General features: G+C 33.7%; 1 protein-coding gene and 1 long non-coding RNA gene across 3 annotated transcripts in view; one reads left to right on the top strand and one right to left on the bottom strand.

Moving 5' to 3' along the window:
* LOC143255019 (protein Gawky-like) overlaps positions 1–9078 on the bottom strand; it is a 57140-nt gene extending 48062 nt beyond the window's left edge. Inside the window, exons 1-2 of one of the 2 annotated variants that reach the window (XM_076510021.1) lie at positions 8881–9078; positions 7111–7212 (exon numbers count right to left, since the gene is read on the bottom strand). The gene's annotated coding sequence lies outside the window, so the exon portion shown is untranslated. The remainder of the gene's footprint in view (positions 1–7110; positions 7213–8880) is intronic. The other variant, XM_076510022.1, reaches the window with a different exon arrangement.
* LOC143255025 (uncharacterized) overlaps positions 1–20701 on the top strand; it is a 62223-nt gene that overhangs the window by 8456 nt on the left and 33066 nt on the right. The window lies entirely within an intron of this gene.

Below are 20701 nucleotides of genomic sequence, written 5' to 3'. Positions count from 1 at the left end.
GACAGAATCTAGCCGATACTTTTATGGGCAATGGACTCTAAAACTCGAATGTATTTTCAACCTCTCAAATTTATATAAACCATCATGTAACAAGAATTACAGATAAGGGTCATGACGTCGTTAGTTCTGAGGCCCTTCTCATACTGTAATAAATCCAACCTATTACCCTTTAAATAATGAACTATGCATAAGTTTGTATTATTTCAGTTACTAAACGTCTGGTCATTTTTTCCATTGTAAAAAGGTACAAATAATGTTTCGGTAATGTAAGGCATAAAAACAAGCGGTAAACTGAGGGTTAAAAACGAGAACATTTTTACATACACGTTAAACTTTACTTCTGAAATAATCCACGATATACTAAATCTATATCGACACACACACAAGGACTATTTCCGTTTTACTAAAATACATAAAAGACCAGAGGGCATTTAGTGATGCATAATCCTGATCATAAAGAGTGGATTATTGAACAAAAAGTGTTCCCATAGTAACATAATTTTTTTTGGAATCTGTGGCTTTGTTATAACTTTGACCCTCCCAAAATTAATAATTTTGGAGTGAGGTAATAGCCCAAATGTATTCCAACTTTTGTCCAAATCCATTCAACTGCCTTCAAGAAATCTTGCTCAAAAACACACGTATGGCCCGGTGGTTAAGGCACTCGACTCATAATCTGAGGGTCGCGAGTTTAAATCTCCGTCACACCAAAAATGCTCGCCCTTTAAGGCGTGTGGGCGTTATAAAGTTATGGTAAATCCCACTATTCGTTAGTAAAAAAGTAGCCCAAGAGTTGGCGGTGATTACTAGGTGCATTTCCTCTAGTCTTACATTGTCTATTTATGAATTTACACAAAGCTACACGAGGGCTATCTGCGCTAGCCATTCTTAATTTAGCAAACACACACTGATGAAAACATGACCTCAGTCATCTTCGATGGTAGAGGTAAGAATATCGCTGAATTAGTTCCACTTCTAAAGCTACCAGCAACTATAACTGAGCAGTAGTGCGCCATACTGTTTTGTGAACTGTGTTTGTTTTCAAACTGGGCATATCACCTTGTTCGAATAGAAAGGTAATAAACAATTGTTTGAAACGGAAGCTCACAAGCTCAAAGTTCGAAATCCTCCAATTCACTACGAAATATCAGCAGTTTCCATAAAATTTGTTTGTTTTTGGAATTTAACGCAAAACTACACGAGGGCTATCTGCACTAGCCGTCCCTAATTTAGCAATGGAATACTAGAGGGAAGGCATCTAGTCATCACCATCTACCGACAACTGTTTTTACAAACGAATAATAGGGATTGACCATTAAATTATAACACAGCCTCGACTAACAGGACGAGCATGTTTCATAAAACGGGGATTTGAACCTGCGACTCTCAGGTCTCAATTCTCAGCGCTCTATCAGCTTGACCATGCAGGGTCCTTTATGAACTGTTTGTGGTTGAAAACTTTATTTAAAGACGCACCGTTGAACAGTGTAGGTCTTCGTTTACTATCCCTAAATAAGTTGTGATTTACGTGGAAGAAAAATGTTTTGGATAATCTGTGTAAAAAAACTCATGAGACAGACGATTGTATTTTATGATTATATAATTAGATTGGTTTGAGAGTCTTCGTACAATTACATTTTGAACCTTAGTCACTGAGTTGATATTTAACAATTATGTAATGAGAAGCTACATGACAGGCCGCATATGGTCTGTCACCGCATGGAATTTAATCTCAAATTTTAGCGTTTATAAAAACTTACTGCTGACCCACCAGGCGGTAAAGTCTTAAAAGTAGCGAATTTCAACTGCTTGTTAAAGTTTAAAAAAAATCAAAATTGAACGTAAATGTAGTAGAACCTGCTATTATATATATATATATATTTACATGTCTGTAATAATTTTCACAGGGGGCATTAGTGACAATGTGTTATTAAATATCTCAGTATATAACCATATTAGCCACTGGATCTTTCATGTCATTGGTTGAAACAATGAGCAAGAACAAAACACGAAACTGAAAGATGAACTAGCGTTTGTGGGTCACTACAAAACGTACATTAGACCAACAATAGAATATGCATCACCTGCCTGGATTAACATAGCACCCACACATGTACAGAAACTTCAACGTATACAAAATTCTGTACTAACTTCAGCATACAAAGTACCACGTAGCACCTCAACCACATTCATGCACAAGTATGCAAACATAGATACAATAGCTGAAAGACTCTTGCATAATTCTCTAAAATATTTCAATAAGAATTGGCACAAAAATAACTTAATGTGTGATCTCGACAGATATCACGTACATGATGTAAATGGTACTAAATACCTCTCCCTTTTAACATATATTTAAGAAATGTAACACAAGCTGGCCACTATGCACTAGACACTTAGTCCTTGTTTCTTTTTAATTTTATTTTCTTCTCTTTTTGAATTATTATTCAAGTATTGAATAATAATAATTATTATTACTTTCTTTCTGTGTGAGTGTTTGTGTTACTACAAGTAGTAGTAGCATTCTCTCAATGGAGAAAAGGAGAAAAATACAAAAAAAATATATATATATGAAAATACAAAAAAAAAAAAAAAAAATTAAATGGAAAAAAAAACCAAAAAACTTCTTGTTCGTCCATGCATGGACTGAGCCCTGAAATGGACCTGAGTATGATGTTATACTTTTACTCTGGCCCAAAGCTTTAAAAAAAAAAACAACCCTAAAGACAGACGCTATAATCGTTCGGGAGGGAGGAAGAGGTCAAATGTACCTGACCCTCCTGGGTATTTAACAACATCAATACCCAAATACCCACACAGTCAAACTTGTGGGTCAATTTGTTTTTCTTGTGACTCGTTATTATCAAAGTTAAATCCCTTAAAGTTTATTTTTAAAATAGAGCTACCTTCCACTCTGAAAGTATACTAGGCTTACACAAAAGGAATATAGTTTATTTTAAACCACTCATGAAACTGAAGACTAGCTCTATATGTGTGATGTTTCGCCATATATACCATTAACACTTATCCTCATTACGTTTTTTAAAATGATTCTATTAAATCCAAACCTCAAATATTTCATTAACACTATTAAATCATGGCTGAAGCAACTAGACTCTGGGAAAAACAACACAGTATCTCTACGAAGTCAATATTGAACCTCACGTGGTACATAGTTGCCACGAAGACTGTACCTTCAACTTTTTGTTAAATGGCATAAAAATCTAGTCGGCGATTGTACCAAACATTTGCACAATAACACACGTGCCAAGGTCGCATGGCTTCAACAGCAAAGTTAGAAACCCCACACTAGTTAAGGAATAATGCTCAATTAACAACTTCTCTTTACCCCTTCAGTAAAAACTCGACAGTGATGTCGAGAAACCTACTTGTTGAGAAATTTATATGCAAAAACGGCTTCTCAACCCAAACGAGCCGTTTTTGCATATAAAAAAACTCGACAGGTTTAGTTCGATATAGTCATTGATTATAGTATGGTTACAACACCGTAAATAAATTACAGCTACTAGTGTTTCAAATTGTAAAAAATATTTGTCATTCCGTTGTAATTAAAAGTGATATTAACTACACAAACGTTTCGTGTCAAATGTTATCTTAAAATCTTTACGAGTTTACTTCCATACCAGTACCATTATAAGAAAACTCGTCTTTCCACTCTGCTATAAAAGTGATGAATCACCATCTAGAGACATATGCACGCCAAACAGACAAAAATGCTTATACAAGGTTGTAGATAACTTACGCTCTCTCTCTATCCTATGCAATTAACATAGAGAAGAACAGCACTAGAAGTAAACATAGTATCCCAGCTTTATTAAAATAAGTATTTTACTATAATTTCCCCCTGGTTATTTTCCCATTTTTCACCATCCCACATACAATACATATTATTACTTGTTTTAAAAAAACTTTAGGGCACAGAAGACTGAAGCAGGTTTTGAAGTTTTATGAACTGTGTCTTCCCGAGTCTAGACTTCCACAATCCAAGCAAGTCTTCCTAGTTATAAGACATGCAATATCAAAACAAACGTGTCAAGAACAATATATCAAAAATGCAGTTACTGGTTTTGTTTGTTTGAATTTTGCACAAAGCTACATGAGGGCTATCTGTGCTAGCCATCACTAATTTAGCAGTCGGGAAGGCAGCTAGTCATCACCACCCACTACCAACTCCTGGACTACTATTTTTTTTAACAAACAGTGGAATTTACCATCATGTTATAACACTTACATGGCTGAAAGGACAAGCATGTTTGGTGTGATGGGGACTGGAACTATGAACCTAAGTCTATGAGTCAAGCATCCTAACCACTTGGGTCATGTGGAGCCTGTAGTTACTGGCCTTCAAATAAGATGAATACAAGACCTGAAACTGTCTCTTTATCTCAAGACCTACAAATCTATGTAAATCACATGTTTTGGCTGTGTCAATTAATGATATACTTCAATACAGTCTCAGTCACATTTTTCCTTTGGTAGGTTAATTTAATTTTCCTAAAATAAAAGTCAACATTTTATTTCTATCGTCAAACCGCAATGTTCCCTTTCAACTACAATTTTTTTGTAGCATCATAATTTGAAGTGGTATTTGTTTGAAAATTTTTTTTTTATAACCAAACTAAAATTTAAGTTACTTGGGGAGCATGTTGAGAAAAAGTTGAATTATGAATGTCAGCTGGTTTTATTTCATTGTACTGTGTACAACACTTCTGTAATTACAGATCAGTTGTACTTCAGCGTCCCTTTATTATATCTGAATTACTTCTAACTTAAAATACAGTATTTTAAAACCACACACAAAGGTCTTTTCGTGTTCTTCCCTAAAATCTCTTGCTACAGATTAATTTTCTTCCAATGTATTTCTATTTTTGTCCCCAATACAGAAGACAAATTTACTGTCATCATTTTGATCTCTCTCCAACAGAATTCATCATCTGGTTTTAACTAACACTTTCATTAAAACAAAATAAGCATTAGGATACATTTATCCTATAAATTAAAGAGGAGAGGAATATAAAATATTGAAGATATTAAGACTCCTAAAGAAGTCTCAAAAAGGTTCAGAGGGGTTAATGACCTTTCAAATTTAGTGTGAGTGATTCAGTGAAAGTTTCTTAAAATTTTTAGTATTTTTGATAAAAATTATCATGTTGTTTTTTTTAAATCACTAAAAGCCTAAAATCAGTTCTTAAATATCATTATTTGGCCACAAAAATAATTTAAAAAGCACAAAAACAAATTAACAGAATGTTAAATTACAAGCCATTAAAAATTTTTCTCTGTAGCTTGTTTATAAGCAATTTGAATATTTATTATAAAGTTTCTATTTAATCTCAACTATGATTAAATTAGGGAATAAAAAGCTTCCCACAGTGAAAATAATAAAACCAGTAGTGTTTGAATGCATTATTATAAACATGCCAAATATAACAACCCTGTCAACAGTAACTATTCAAGTGAACTGAACTTCTATATACAATATTAGCCATCTTCTCTGGGATTATGTCCATAAACATTAGAAATTCTAAAATTGACTTCAAAATTTAAATTTAGTAGCATACTTTATTATCAAAATATAAATGGAACCCTCATAAAGTTGATATGAAATGTTAAACATAATTAAAAATTTTGTGATAATGTTCGCTCCTCTACATAAAGAGTTTTTCTCTACCCATACCAGCCGTTTTTACATATACAAAAATTTATTTCTTTGAAATGGGTGAATTTTACCATGGATGTCAACATTTTCTATTTAAAAAACACATTGATAAAAATGCTATATATTCTCATACGATAGAAATAAGTAGGGAAATATTTGTTATAAATGTGAATATTATCACATGAAATATCTAAAACACTTTAATTGGCCCTAACTGAAAACATGTTTCTATGTGTAAAATAAGATACATAGAAGCCTGGCAATTTAAAACAAACTATTATACTCCCTTGTGCATGCGTGCGTAAAGAACAGGTTATTACATGGGTAGAATGTCTTGGTACGGCAGTAAGTATATGGATTTACGATACTATAATCAGGGGTTCAATTCCCCTCAGTGGGTTCAGCAGGTAATCATAAAACATAAGAAAAATTCCTTTTTATTTCCAATACAAATATTATAAAAATAATGACATTTATTTACTTTATTTCCTTTGTGATTTAAAGATCTGAGCTCTAATCAGACGAAGTAACAGAAGAACTAGACCAGTTACAAACTACCTTTGTAACAGTCAGTGAACCCAGATGGAGATGTAAATATATATAAAGATTTTAATTTCCAATTCCACTTTGGCCTAATAACAGATCCATTATTAATAGTCAATAAAACTGTAGCATTACTAATATATAATATCACCGTAACATTATAAGTTTGGTTTGTTTTGAATTTTATGCAAAGTTACAGGAATACTATCTGTATTAGCTACCCCTAATTTAGTAGAAAAAAAAGACAAGAGGGTAGACATCTAGTCATTACCACCCACCATAAAAAAGCTGTGCTAATTTATCACAAACAGTGGGATTGACTGTTGTTTTATAACATACCCATGGCTAAAAGGATGAGCATGCTTGGTGGGACAGAGATTCAATCCAGTGACCCTCACATTGCAAGACAAGTACCCTAACCACCTGTAAGATTACCTGTAAGGAAACTGATGGTTTCTTCCACTTGAAGAAGAAGAAGAAAAAAAAAAGAATCCTTTTATGCTGAAATGAATACCTGAATATGAATTTTTTTTAAGTCATTATTCAAAATTAAATTTGGTGTTAAGTAATTTTCAGTATTCTTGGAAATAAAACACTTTCCTCATGTTGTAAAGATCCTAAGTGTCACTTGGATTCTCCAATGCAAAAAGATTTTACCAGTAACTACCATGGACTACAAACTACAAAATATATCTTCTCGTCTTTTTATCCATTATCTCAACACACACAGAGTTTACAATAACAACAAAAAGGTACATTTCCGTTGTCAAGTATTAAATACAGATCAAATACAGGCAATCAATGTTACAGATAACAAGACACAACTTTGTACTTTAAATATGTCATTGCAGACCTACCCTTGAAAAAATTAAAAAATTTAAACTCACCCTTTGTTTCCCAAAAGAACATCAATCCCCTCTGAAACTGCTGTAAAGTAATGGCTTCCACAGTTGCCAGTTAATTGTAACCCATTCTGCAAGTCAATCTCCCTATTAAAAAGTAAAGTGTTTACTTGAAGCTCTGCATGCCTCTTCTAAATTTTAAATTTGTGCTTTCTTACCCTATTATTTTCAGAATGTAGCTTGCAAAAAAAAATAAGGAATTCATCCTATTAAACACCCTACATAATCTTGTAAAGTTTTACAGGATTACCTTCTACCCCATTCTCCAGAACAATTAAGTAAACAGAACATAATCTATATCCTATAACACAACCTTTAGATTCATTCTAGTAGCCCTCATCTGAACATTTTCCAGTAAGTCAACATTATTTTTAAATATTCATTATCAAAATTATGCCCAAATCAATAATTCTGCACCTATTATAAAAATAAATATAATTAACCAGATACTGGTCCAATTTACCAAATGATCAAAGTGTGTGTGTGTGTGTGTATTTGTTTTTAAATACAATCCTCGATATAGCTAGAAATAACCAAGAGTCTAAAGCCATCAGAAAATTTCAGGAACTATGCCCCAACATACTTATTGTAACTGGACACTACATTTTTAATGTTGCACTTTCACTACTGGCCAGAGGGAGCTACAAGCTTTAATGACAACGTTCAGAGAAAAAGATTGTAATAAGATAGGCCTAGAACACTTTGAATGTTCTAAAGATGTGAAAAAGTATTCTAGCTAATTTGAAGTTATAAATATGAGATAATTGTGAAGTTTCTTTTTTGTAATTTAAAAAGCTTAAATCAATTAGTATTAACTATAGTGCTTATGAAGTTATTTTACACTAGTTAACATTATTTATAACATAAGCCTACAACAACTTTTGGCATTGTACAAGTATCCAAGCTTGTAAAATATGAAAGACAAGTAATATTTACCATTACACAGATTGAGGTTAATTCCATTTTCTCATAGAATGTTAAGGGTTAAAAATAAGTTACAGCTTACAATTGCACGGTTGGCATTGCTACATTTTACTAAAAGTACTTAAAGAAAAACATGTAGTACTTTGGAACTACTGCAAAAATCGAAATAAGATTACATGTAGTCATTAAATTTCTTAATAATAATAATACATATTTCACCCCTGTTAATATTAGGCCTACAAAATTTTATTGCTAGATGACACTGATAGTGTAAGTATACCATCGATTCGAAATTTGTCTGCTACGTTTCTAAAACTAAAATAATTTCTTTTACGTAACGAAGGATTAATACAAGATACACTTTTATAGCAGTAGTATTAACTACAATGCTAACAGTAACAGTGCAACTACAAATTACTTCACGTTATTCGTGAAATTTAAACACACGCATCCATACATATAATGTATATAAATATAACACCTAGACCATTATTACTACTAGCACGGTATGGAAGCTGGCTTGATAAGCCCTGGCAGTGGTAGTAGAAGAAAAGACTCGTTTGCTCTGAATATAGCAAAAGTCATGCGGCTGACATATTGCTACGCAATTGCCTATGCTTCCAGTTATGGATTCTTAGAATGTAGTTCAGTCTAAGCCTGTTAAAGGAATTTATTTATTGTTTAATCAAATCAAACGCTGGTAGTTTTCCAACCATTAGTACAAGTTATTACTTTTATTAAAGTTAAATACTTACTAGTACTAGCGACTAGTACTACAACAATTTGAAACTTTAGACGAAAAAGCATAATCTAAATAAAGTAAAAACATACCAAAAACTTGAGTTTCGACTCTACTTTACCGTTGTTATTTATCAGGCTTGTCACAAAAGTTCAATTTGCACCAATTAAATAATAAATTTATCGCACTATCTTCTAACTAACGTCAGTTGACACCAAACAAGTCCAAATTCAACGTGACAAAACCGTGTACGTCATAACGTTGCTCCGTTCCATTTGCCTTGAGTGTTACTGGTTGGTCGTGAGGGTCTTGATATCATATAAATGAGCGATAAAAGTAACTAACTATACGAAGCTGTTTGTAAAACAACAAATCGTTGTTCTGGGGCCAGTGAAATACCAAAATATGTAGAACGTATATATGTAATTTTGAATCTTTCTTCTCGTCATTAAAATCTGTATTTTTTGTAAAGAAAATAAATAATCAATGAATGACGTAGACTTAATCTATTCCTTACTTCGCTATCCCCTCTGCAGTAGACTAGTTTTGCCTAATACACGAGTCAACAGTAAGGGTAGTCTATGAAACTACTCTAACCTTTAGGCTTAATGTAAAGCCCGTTACACACTTTTAATAATCTAAATTATTTTAATAAGAATTTTAAGCTGTTCGTGACGAGTAAAGGACTTCATGTTGAACCTTCAATTCCATATATTAATATTTGTTTTTAACTAAATGATCCTTTATTCTGCACTAGGTTTAATTTCTACCTTGTATATTTTGTACGTACGTAAGAACTACGGTGAGTGGTTTTCATGAAAAAGTCCCCAAGCCACTTCGCGGGATTATATCAGAAATAACTTCAATAATCATTTACATCGGATCGATTGACATTTATGCGAATAATTCTTCTATATCCCGCCTCCTTCGAGTGCTTATTTACTGTGATGGAGGAATATATTTTTTGAATGGATAAAATAACATCATTAAACAAGCGTGTGTAATGTAAACATTTATATAATCTCATTATTTGTTCAGGGGAAATTAATTACTTGGGGAAATTTTATGAACAAGGCGATAGATCTTTCATTTATTTCGGTAAAATCATAAAAACAAATTTATTATTGTCTCTATTGTCAAACTCCACCTACTATTCATAACGACACCTAACATTTTCGATTTAAAGAACGTTAAAGTGAATGCAATATTTGGCGTTAATTAAACAATCGTAAAGCGACAGTACGTAACGGCTATGTTTACCTTGTTAATAAAAAATAAAACATGAAAATTATTTCGTTTGCTAACTATAAAAATAGATTGGCAATGATACAGAAAAAAGTTTTTAAATAATTTGATGCTTTACAGTTCTTAAAGCTCTGAGATATTTCCATGATATAACAAAATCATTGTATAAATACTATTTGTTTTACAAAATATTCTATTTATGGGGGCTTTAAATTATTTTTTGTTGGATTAAAAATTATTCCAAAATATTATGAGAAATAAAACTACATTCTACTGTGATAAAATGTGAACATTAATTTCTATATAACGTTTAAAATCGGGTTCTGATACCAGTGAGTACAGCATAGATAGCCCATTGTGTAGCTTACTCTTTAACTACAAACAAGGCCCGGCATGGCCAAGCGTGTTAAGGCGTGCGACTCGTAATCTGAGGGTCACGGATTCGCATCCCCATCGTGCCAAACATTCTCGCCCTTTCAGCTGTGGGTGCGTTATAATGTAACGGTCAATCCCACTATTCGTTGGTAAAAGAGTAGCCCAAGAGTTGGCGGTGGGTGGTGATGACTAGCTGCCTTCCCTCTAGTCTTACACTGATAAATTAGGGACGGCTAGCACAGATAGTCCTTGAGTACCTTTGTGCGAAATTCAAAAACAAACTACAAACAAACATTAATTTTTAATAGACCAGATCAATGAAGACATCGAATAAGATATGTTCATGAGTCTCAAATAATTCATAATTTACCAAATTATTTTTCAGCCTCACTTTTGCTACATAACTTAAAAATGTATACAACAAAGTAATTAATATGATACTTCCAAACATATATATTGATTCTTAACTTTCACTACGGTTTAGCAGATGTAAGTTTTTGCATTTACAATGCTAAAATCAGGAGTGTGATTCCTCTCTGTGGATACAGCAGATAACCGAATTTGGCCTTGCTATAACAAAACAAACACACACACAGATGTTTTTGTTTGTTTGTACATATTACAATTTATAACAACCCATTAGCGAAAAAGCGCATTGTTGACGTATCTTGACTGACTTTTAAAAATTTTTTTATTGCGCTATTTCATTTATTTCGATTATAAATTGATAACAGATAGGAAGAATACAGTAAAATGTTTAACGTGTCTTTTGGTCATTAATGTATTGTGCTCTAAGTATGTAACATCTACCAAAGTGGTCGTCACAATTTCAGAGGAAAATAAATGTAGATAAGAGTACACATGTAAGTCACAAGGCATTATATATTCTTTGGAGATCAAAGCATACATCTTATGGTGATGAAAGCAAAACAAATAAAAAGTATATAAATTGTGTGTTTAGTAAAAAAATTAAAAAATAGCTTTACTATCTGCTGGAGTTCCATGATAGAGAAATTTTATTGAATAAATAGATAAACGAAATATGAATTAGATCTCCACAGTAGAAAGTTTACTAGTCGCCACATGTAAGCTACGAAACAATAAGACATCTCATCAGATATATTTGTCTGATAAGTACGAACCGGTTCATCATAGTTAGGTGATTGTGCTTTCCATCAAACGACTGCGACCTATAATATGAAAGTTACCCAATAGCTCTATGAAATGGTCAAGTCGAACACACTTATATATTTTAGCAACAACTCAGTATCTAACTCTTGATGTTGACAAATTGCCCGTAACTACTAAAACAAATTTTATTTGTAAGTATGGTGCTAGTTGCACAAACTTCCAAATGTCTTGCTACATTATTTTTTCAAATTCACTTTTTCTACCATATAACTTCTAAAAATATCTCCATCTCGCCTTGCGCTGTTCATATAATGTTTGTCTTGCTAGACACTGCTATTCTGATAAATGGTGAAGCGTGTTTGTCACATCGTTTTCTGCTTAGGGAATAGTTGAGTCACACGTCTTTATCTCGGAAACGGTTTGAAGTCTGTACGTCTGCACCAACATGAATGATCTGCTTCAAACTGCTTGAGTATCTCCTCATCTGAAAATCTGTGGGTTTTAACAGCCACACCACCAAAAAATGCTTTAATTTTATCTTAATAAAGACCAATATTTTTTCTGCACCATACTAAAAAACACGATCTGATTCTAAACTCGGTTGTATCTTTAAAGTTCGAAATGCCAGTTATGCTATCCAATCCATCTCTCTGCTTTGTGAAACATTTATATAGCTGGTAGCATGTATTACTTGTAATTTTTTGTATCCATTATTTTATTTATTTTATTAATTATTAAAGCTTCTAAAATTCTTTTGATTCAAATATTTTTATATGTAGATAAACAGACCGATGAACAAGGTTTTCGTTTTTCTTGTTGTTCTTTTTTGTGCTTGTAGAAGTAATGTTAACAATGCCATAACTTAGTAATATCACGACTGGTTTTCAATCTGAAAGTTGTTTTCTCACGTAAAGCCTATCATATTACACAAATTAGAATTAATTTGAATTATTTGTACAAGCTTGAATTAATTATGAAGTGTCTTGTCAGCTCCGATGAAATCGTAATGTCAAAATGTTGGATTAAATAAAACCAGTTATATTTTCTGGAGTCCCAGTCTTTTTAATATTAGAATGTGTTGTATCATCAGTTTGTTTTTGGTTTGTTTGGAATTTCGCGCAAAGCTAAACGAAGGTTATCTGCGCTAGCCGTCCCTAATTTAGCAGTGCAAGACGATCGGGAAGACAGCTAGTCATCACTATCCACCGCCAGCTCTTGAGCTACTCTTTTACCAACGAATAGTGGGATTGATCGTAATATTATAACGCTCCCATGGCTGAAAGGGCGAGCATGTTTGGTAGAACGCGACCCTTGGATTACGAGTCGAGTGCCTTAACTTTATTTATGAAGATTTTAAAAAATCTCAATAAACTCTGGCAAAATTAAAGTTGCAACTTTTATTTTCGTGCGATTGTTTTTGAAATCCAGTACCATAAAAATTCAAATATAAAACTTAAAAGCAACCAAAAAAGTCCCACAATCATTACCTTCTTTCAGAAAAAAACTGTTTATGAAATTTGATTTCATAAGAAATGAGAAATAAAGTGGACGGATAATCTACAAAACAGGTTAGTATTATGTTCATTTCGTTCAAATTTCTAATCCCGAATTGTATATTCTTTGTTTATTTCTGTTCGTTTGTTTGGAGTTAAGCACAAACTACACATTGGGTTATCTATGCTTTGCCCTACATGGGTGTCGAAATCTGGTTTTTAGCGTTGAAAATCTGCAAACATACCGTTGTGCCATTAGAGAGAGCAGAGGTTTTAAAGTAAAGCCACATTGGGCTGTTTGTTGTGCCCACCGTGATAAATCGATCCACGAATTTTAGAGTGGTAAGTCCATACCTGGAGACTTGACTGTTTGCTATTGTTGTTATATTAGGCTATATCACATTAATCTACTTCTAATATTATTTCCAAATGACAAAGTGTACCTCAAAAGCTATGTGACTAAACGGTATAAAAATGTAACTTAACTTTATGCAGTCAAAACTATGGCCTAAATCCATGACTTATCACTAACAAGAACTACTTTTATAAGCGGATTTGCGTAATGTAAAAGTAGTAAAATATCACGATTGTTGGTTGGAGCAACGTGCACTTATAGATACCGTTTGATTTTGCTATTCTTCACCATCTCACTCTCATGGGCTTGTTTGGAAGTTCGCGCAAAGTTACAAGAGGCCAATCTGCGTTATCCATCCCTAATTTAGCGGTGAAAAACCAGAGGAAAGACAACTAGTCAATACTCTTGGGCCACTCTTGTACAACAAATAGTGGGGCTTAAATACTTCTCAGTTGGAGTGACAAGCTAGAACTGACGAAAATAAATACTAAAGTGTCACGTGGTCAGTCTTATTCAACGGAGTGAAAACGCGAACTGTGTCTGCTGAAACAATAAGACAGTTGGAAGCATCTGTAACGTGATATTAGAGATGAATGACGAGGATCAGCCACATAGAAAAAACAGATGAGAAAACACTGGAACGTACAAAGATAAAGACAATAATTGTATGACACGGAAGATGCACGTTTTGGGGCATATAATTAGACCTAATAGAAGGTTGGCAGAGATTCATATGGGTGAAATCAAAGAGAGGCAAGCAGAGACTCGTTTGGCCTGATGACATTAGAAAATGTATTGGACGTGAGGAGCTTGAATTAAGAAAACTGGTAAACACAGCCAGGAATTGAGAACAATAGAAAACCATAGCATTTGACCTTCAGAATTAGACAGGACATCGTTTTTTCTAAAGTTTAACCAGTTACCTATACTTTCTACTGAAAGTAGAATCTATTTTAGTTATGATTTAGCAACATTTTAACTTCGTTTTTATGAAACCCAAATGAAAACAAAATTACTTCGTTTGGCAACAAAAGTATCTTTCAAACTTATTGTTCCAAAATGTATCGAGTGCCAAGGATTTTATAATTTAATCTTCATAATTTAAAATTATAGATAATGAAGCTAATTACTGATGCATAATTAATAATAATTAAATTGGTAACAATTCCTTTACTGGCTATATTTGTCATTAAAAGCATTGTTACAAAACTACGGAAAATTCATGTTAAGATACATTCGACTTTAGGCATGTCTAGAAACTATGATTGTTTTTGTTTGTTTTTTAATTTCGCGCAAAGCTATATACATTCGTTATTAATTCGTTAGGCTTAAGTTATCTATTATTACTAACACAGACTTGCGATGGTTTTATTCTCTTGAAATTCTTAAATGCTCCACAGTAATTCCTGTATGCTGAATCCGAAAATGATATCCATTTTTCTCCATAACATATGGATTTTTTAACGAAACTTCATATGTACTTTTACGTAAGAAAATCATTTTCATGAAATCGAGTCACGTTTTATTGTGCTTAAAATGTTGACAACCACTGGCTGTAGATTTCTCTAGACCAATTGTGACGTGAGAGACTTATCGATCGTTCTAGAACTCAAACATAACAATAAAAAAATGTTCATTGTGGAAAACAAAATAATAATTTGATCTAAGTTTCTTTATTCCCGTTTTGTAAACAAATTCTTACGTGATAGAAACGAATTACTATTATTATTAAAATCTGCGTAACGGAATTATGAAAAATCTGTTATTAAAACCAAAATAATTTTAATGAAGTTTAAATTCGCAGGCCTGTCGTATCTGCTGATATTTGCAATAAGTACTTTTAATATATACTCTCGTTATTTTATCATTTATCTATTTTTATCTAACATTGTATAAGTGGTTCCTCAACAAATAATAAAAACAAAATTGGCAGAATCGTACAATAAATACATTTTATATTTATCTCTGTTTGTGATGTAAAAAACTAGACGTTATAGTAAATAACATTTGTTTCTACTTATGCCAACTATGCCATTGCTACAATCAAAACAAAAACTAAATAAGTTTTTTTCTGTATTTTACATAAAATATTTCTTGTATATTTCAGCCGAAATTTAGAGTTCCTATGCACAGGCTTTGTGGAAACTTTTAACTACAGAGCCTCATGTGTTATATTCACAGTATAATGACCCATAAGGCATTTTTGCAGCTTTTTGGTGGGTTTATACTCATAATAAGCACCGGGCATGATCTACTGCTAAGCGTGACAGGTTACGTATTGGAAGGTTCAAGGTTCGATACGCGATACGTTACTGATAGGTCTTTCCAATTTCAGTTGTTGGGTTATGATAAGTGTAACAGTCAATCCCAGTGTTCGGCTAAGAATAGCTGTATTGATGGTGGGAGCTGCTAACTGATTATTCACGTTAAAAAATAAAAACAACTAAATTCTGAGTCGAAAATAGGTGGATTTGAAGCACACGTATTTACTATATGTTGTGACTGTTCTTGGATTGTACGTGCTATCCTTGAAAATTAAGTATTTACACAAATATTTAAATTTTAAAAAATTGAAATGTTTCATTTATAAAAAGTAAAAATGACCATGACCATGTTTCCTCAGTTTTCTTGAAATGCAATAATAACTTGCAAGATAAAGTGGAGCCATCGGTGTCAGCACAGATAGTCCATTGCACAGTTTCAAAACAAACAAACAAAGCTATCAATGTCATAGACAGAGGTTTCATTGTGTTAGGAAAACGCGTATGTTCAAGACATCTATTAAACTGAGAGAAATACTATATTAAGTCTCATATGGACAACTAACTATTAATAAAAGTATATAATACATAGTGATGTTATTCTTGAGAATACAATCAGGAAGATTTGCATTATCGGAAGTCTTACCGATAGTTCATAAAAGACGTTCAATAGTAAAATTGTAGGGTTACCTGGTATGATTTTCATAAGACTATCAAGATGCCTTTTGTTTGCTTGTTTGCTTTTATGCTACGGTGTATTTTCTCTTACCTCTTATCTTATTTGTCCCCTGCTGGTACAGCGATAAGTCTACGGATTTACAACACTAAAATCAGGCGTTCGATTCCCCTCGGTGGACTCAGCAGATAGCCCAATATGGTTTTGTTATAAGAAAAAAAAACACACACACTTATCTTATTCATAATATATTACACCACGGTTTAAAATATGTTTACATCTCTAGTTATTGGCTCTTGGTTACAGGTGTAGCAAGACGGGGGTGGGGGTGATTCAGGCCCCTTTATTTCTTCTCTCAAAACTCAGGTATTCATATCAAGATTTGTATTTTAAAGTCTTAGCCGCACAGTCTAGCTATCGATTTTGTCTGTATGTGGCGGAAAAACTCTCACCCATTCCTTCAGTTCTTTGTGTCGATGTGCATAAAGTGCAGATACACGTAGTTCGTGTAACACATTATTGGAGATACTGTGCGCCTGGTTCTGTAGAGCGAGGACGAATTTGCTTATTCTGTTAGAAATGAAATCGCTGTCTTTATTCAGCCGTTATGAATTCCGTTATGAATTAAAAAAAGGAAATACCTATTTTCGATACGCAAAAGTCCATAAAAATCTATGTTACCCCATCTTCAAGATATTATCCATGGTTGTGGTTATGTTCTTCGCCGTAGAAATGGTTTGTTTGTTTTGGAATTAAGCACAAAGGTACACAATGGGCTGTTTTTGTGTTCTGCCCACCATAGGTATCGATACCTGGCTTCTAACGCTGTGAGTCCGCAGGCATCCCACTGTGCCACTGGGGAGGGATGCGTAGAAATAGTAATGAATTACAACATTCACAACAACAAGTTGTACCTTGTTGTAGCGCGTTCTCAATGACGAATTTAGTATTTGCATTTTCGATTCCAAAGTTTGTTTGCTTTATCATAAAGCTATACAACAGACCATCTGCGATATGTCTACCACAGAGAATCGAGCCCTAGATTTTAGCGGTGAAAATTCTTAAACGTACCGCTGACCTACTGAGAGAATGAGTCGAAACTAAATTCAATATTCGTCAAATTACTGAGTTTGAAAATTTTCTCATGGAAATGTACCGAACCAAGCGTTTGTTTGTTATGCACAAAGATACAGAACGAGTTATCTGTGCTCTTTTTTCCACGGGTATTGAAACCCGATATTTAGTGTTATATGTTCTTAGACGTACTGCACAGCCACCGAGGATCCAGAACCTAGTATTTCACAGAGGTCATAACACTCGGATGTTAATTTTAAAAAGTAGTGTAAATTGAAGAGTTGGCGCTGTGCACTTGTGGGAATACATCTTCCAGTGCTATCGTTTCTTGAATGCTGTGTTAAAAAACCTTGTTGAGCGCATAATCAAATACAAGGTTTGATCATTTCTATTTCCCAAGAGTATCTTCAGAAAGACGATAGAAAGAGTTTAATTCATCTAATGAAACACAAATTGAGATTCTTAATGTGTCACCAGCAACGGTGCTAGTTGGGGAGGGGAGAATACGTTTTGCATCTTAAAGGGTCATCAAGTGACCCTCAATTTCAAGTAAAAATTAAGAACACATTTTTAAAGAATTATCCAAAATTATGAGGTAGTAACTGCAGTTGTATATTTTTGCATATAACTGTCAAGTTATTTCACTTTCTTTTTTTTTTTTCGGAGAGGGGCGTTGAAAGTTGATTTCACGTGGGCTATTTACAAATTTATCTGGGGGTCCACGCTGTGTCGTAATTTGCATATATATGTCAACTCAGACTCACTATAAATATCTTACATAAGATGCCATTCGCTCCCTCCTGACAGCGGGGGGATATTTCACTCATCCCCCAACAGCAAGGCTCTAGAACAATCCCTAGATGCCAACTGATATTATTACATCACACAAATATACTTTTATCATGTCACAAGTAAACCTACTTCATTAGATGTGTCCAGTTTTTTCTTACACTATACAAGTTTATCCCTTAATAATTCAGGGCCCGGCATGGCCAAATTGTTAAGGTACTCGACTCGTAATCCGAGGGTCGCGGGTTTGAATCCCTATCACACCAAACATGCTCGCTCTTTCAGCCGTGGGAACGTTACAAAGTGACGGTCAATTCCACTATTCGTTGATAAAAGAGTAGCCCAAGAGTTGGCGGTGAGTGGTGATGACTATCTTCCTTTTCTCTGGTCTTACATTGCTAAATTAGAGACAGCTAGCGCAGATAGCCCTCGTGTAGTTTTACGCGAAATTCAAAATAAACCCTTAATAATTTGCTTCATTCAAACGTTGTTGTTCAATTATGATACTGACAATCCTAATACAAAAATAACTATAACATATTTTTATCTCCTAATTAGTAATTACACTTAATGTAAAATGCATTCAACACGTGTTTAATTATGGCGTCAATACAAAATTACGTACAAACAGGTATTACTTAACATCTATACCGTTCGAAAATACGTCAATAAAATAGTAATTAACACATGAATTGAAAGAGTTTAAGACTTTTTTTTTCAGCGTCGGTAAGTGAAACAGAAAAATGAGTTTTGTTTTGAATTTCGCGCAAAACTACACGAGGGCACCTGCGCTACCGTCCTTAATTTAGCAGTGTAATACTTGAGGGAAGACAGCTAGTTATCACCACCCACTGCCAACTCGAAGGTTACTCTTTTACCAACGAATAGTGGGATTGACCGTCACATTATAACGCCGCTCTTTCAGCCGTGGGAGCGTAAGAGAGTAGCCTAAGAGTTGACGGAGGGTAGTGATGACTAGCTCCCTTCCCTTTAGTCTTAAACTGCTAAATTAGGGACAGCTAGCGCAGATAGCCCTCGTGTAGCTTTGCACGAAATTCAAAACCAACATTATAACGCCTGCACGGATGAAAGGACGAGCATGTTTTAAAGATTAAACGTTTGGGCTTTTCAGTATGGCGTGGTATGGATTTAAGTGTTTTGGTGGTGACAACAAGAATTTATAAAGCAAAATAAAAAGTAAGTTTACGCCAAATGGGGTTAAAATAGTTCAATATATATGTCAAAGTCTAATTGTAATGGTAATTAACTTTTAATACAATGTTTGTATTTATCTAACGTGTCTGTGAACGAACGTGTTCAGCGTTCTCTATTCCGATCGCTTTCCCAATTTTACCTCAGAAGGCTCGGGACTTCAGTGGTGTCACGTGTAAGGTGTGTCAGTTTCGTGGTTGTAATATATAACAGCTGGTGCTATAAAAATAGAATGAAATATAACTTTTGCCAACACTTTGTCCGCAATAGTGGCGCTAAGCCAAGTGAGCCCGCGTGACAAATACCTCTGACATTTGTGTGCATAGAAGAGTTTTTGCGAACAGAAATATATCCAATAATTATAAAGTTGTTTATGGCTGAAAAAAAGAAAAAGAAAAAAGGAAGTGTGTCAAGTTTTAAGAAACATAAAATACTAAAGTACTAAACATAAAATACTAAGCTTTGGAAGCTAAAACCACTGAAAAGTAATATAAAAAAAACAACTCAAGGAGACGTCAACTATTTAAACTTGAGGTAAAGCGCAAACTTCTCGAGGGGGGTATTCTGTGTGTTTTTTTTTATAGTAAAGCCACATCGAGCTATCTGCGCTATCCATCCCTAATTTAGTAGTGTGAGATCAGAGGCGAGACAGCTAGTTATCACCACCCACCGCCAACTGTTGGGCTACTCTTTTACCAACGAATAGCGGGATTAACTGAAACATTATAAAGCTACTACGGCTGAAAGGACAAGCATGTTTGGTGTGACGAAAATTCAAACCTCCTACTCTTAGGTAGACGAGCGCCTTTAACCACCTGGCCATGCCGGGTCCCTGTAAAGGTAAAAAAACAAACAAACATATATGTGTCACCACTTATACAAAGAGTGAATTAGTTGTTTTGTTTTCCTTTCTAAAGAATACTCAGTGTAAATCTAGAGAAGATTGCTTTTATTATACGGTTCATGATGTTTGTATAAACACAGGTAAGCACAGTAGATCATGACAAAGCAACTGTGGTTTTTAGTAACAGTTATGTGGAAGTTTCGTGAAGAGTGACTAGTTATTAGCATGGTAATCACAGCAACTTGATGCCTTAGTTTTATTACAACAAGAAAATTTGTAGTTTTGCCTGAGTTAAACGTTTTAACGTAAATTCTGTAACACTAACCTTTTATAATACATCACAGTTTTGTTTTAGTTTCATTGTAGCGACAAAAAAAATATAATTTCTATAAAAAAAAAACCGCAAACTTGATCCTTGTATTCAACTGGGTTTTATGAATCTCAGTAAATACAGAAAT

Source organism: Tachypleus tridentatus, chromosome 7 (assembly GCF_004210375.1).
Source record: "Tachypleus tridentatus isolate NWPU-2018 chromosome 7, ASM421037v1, whole genome shotgun sequence".
Classification (NCBI taxonomy): Eukaryota; Metazoa; Arthropoda; class Merostomata; order Xiphosura; family Limulidae; genus Tachypleus; species Tachypleus tridentatus.
This window is presented reverse-complemented; position numbering and strand designations above follow the sequence as displayed.